Source organism: Echinops telfairi, unplaced genomic scaffold (assembly GCF_000313985.2).
Source record: "Echinops telfairi isolate 266 unplaced genomic scaffold, ASM31398v2 ScPeMD7_2;HRSCAF=8, whole genome shotgun sequence".
Classification (NCBI taxonomy): Eukaryota; Metazoa; Chordata; class Mammalia; order Afrosoricida; family Tenrecidae; genus Echinops; species Echinops telfairi.
Genome location: NW_022103898.1, coordinates 71,700,416 through 71,702,296, shown reverse-complemented (window position 1 = coordinate 71,702,296; position 1,881 = coordinate 71,700,416). Strand labels below are relative to the sequence as shown.

Sequence of the window (1,881 nt, the reverse complement as noted above, 5' to 3'; positions counted from 1 at the left end):
AGAAGGTCCTTTTCCAGGGGAGAACACCGTGGGTCTGGAGAGAGAGGCCGGGTGGTGTGGTGTGCAGTGTCCTCTAGTCGATGTCTAATCACAGCTACTTTGTGTGCCACTGTAGAACTGTCCCGGAGGGTTTTCTAGAATGCTATTTCTACAAGAACATATTTTCTGGGTCTTTCTCCAGAGAAGAAATGCTTAATGGTTGTGTTTCCAGGGCTCCTGGCTAATGATACTCAAAAACTCAAACTCAATGCCATTGAGTCAATGCTGACTCATTGGGGCCCTAAAGGGACAGTGCAGAACTGCCCCCTGTGTGTTTCTGCGGCTTCCTCTCTTTATGGGAGTAGAAAGCCAAGCCTTTCTCCCTGGGAACTGCTGGTGGTATAGAATGCTGACCTTGAGTTAGTCGCCCAATGCATCACTATGCCACCAGAGCTTGCTAAGGGCACTAGGAGGGTTAAACAAAAATGTGTGTACACACAAACATACCATGATTCACACGCATCTAGGAATGTGCCTGGAATCCCTGCATAGCACAAATAGTTAAATGTTCAGCTGCTAGCTGAAAGGTTGTTGGTTCAAACTCACCCAGAGACACCTTGAAAAAGAGGCCTGGCAATCTGGTTGCAAAAGATCCCAGCCTGAAAACGCTGTGAAGCAGTTCTACTCTGCACACGGGGTTGCAAGTCATGAGAATCAACAACCGCATGTGGAAGTACACGCGTATGAAGATAAGCTAAAACTGTTATATCATCAAAGAAAACTTGATTAAACAAAAATATCAAAATGTAAAGCCATTATTTCTCAACATGTCCTTTATATAGGTATATACACAATCTCCATAACCTTCAGAACTGACTGACCTCTGCCCTACTTTAACTGGTACAGTAGACACTCCGGTCCCTCCCCCAACCCCCACTTAGAAGCCACTTTTTTCATTGGGTCTTTTTTATTTATTTATTTTTTCCCAGGGGAGAGTGCAAACACAGTCCCCCACTACCACAAATTATGCAGTCGAGTTTCCCACATTTGGGGAAATCGCAGGGGTCAGCACGTCCAGAGTGCAATGAATTAGCCTCGCCCTGGGAAAACCACCTTCGTGATCAAGGTATCTCCCCTGCTAGGTAAGTATATCATTGGATCTATTTCAGAAGACATCTTACTGAGACTAAGGTAAGTGTAATTATTGAAAAATCTTGTTTATGGTCATCCACTGATCAGAGATTTGTTTAAACACATCTTGTTCACTAAAAACTGACCCAAGTATTCATTGGACCCCTAGCTGTTGTTTTTACCCTGTTTCCCCGAAAATAAGACAGTGTCTTATATTAATTTTTGCTCCTAAAGATGTACTAGGTCTTATTTCAGGGGATGTCTTATTTTTCCATGAAGAAGAATATGGTACACATTTATTGTTGAACAACAAAAAAGGAAATTTGTTACCTGTATACGGTACGGTAGTCGTTGTTATCACAAACCGGCACAACCTGACAAACTGTGAATCCTACAGTATCAAGAATTTCTTGTTACTTCCATTATTTCCATGTACAACAATCTATGGTACATTTACTCATTTATTCAATGGCAGTCATGTCATCATCTTCTGGAATATCATCATAATAATCCAAATCCTGAATTTCCTGGTGAATTTTTTGTGACTCCACATCTTTCAGAATTAGTGGACCAAATCTCTCATGTTTAGCAATAGCACTGTCCTTAAATGAGTACTTCTTGTTAAGGTAGCCTGGTTGTGGTGCATTTGCAATGCAACTGTCAGTGATTTTCTCCCTTGAATTCTTTACCCAAGTTACAACTTCGTGCAGTTTAGGTTTCACAAAGTTTCCACGTTGATTTCTCTCCATTCTATTTTCAATGAAGTCATTT

At 41.4% G+C, this 1,881-nt stretch overlaps 1 non-coding gene across 1 annotated transcript; it reads right to left on the bottom strand.

Moving 5' to 3' along the window:
• Positions 1-965: 965 nt before the first annotated feature.
• Positions 966-1,129, bottom strand: LOC115870738. The gene has a single exon (XR_004046873.1). It is a non-coding gene; the product is annotated as a U1 spliceosomal RNA (small nuclear RNA).
• Between the last annotated feature and the right edge of the window lie 752 nt (positions 1,130-1,881).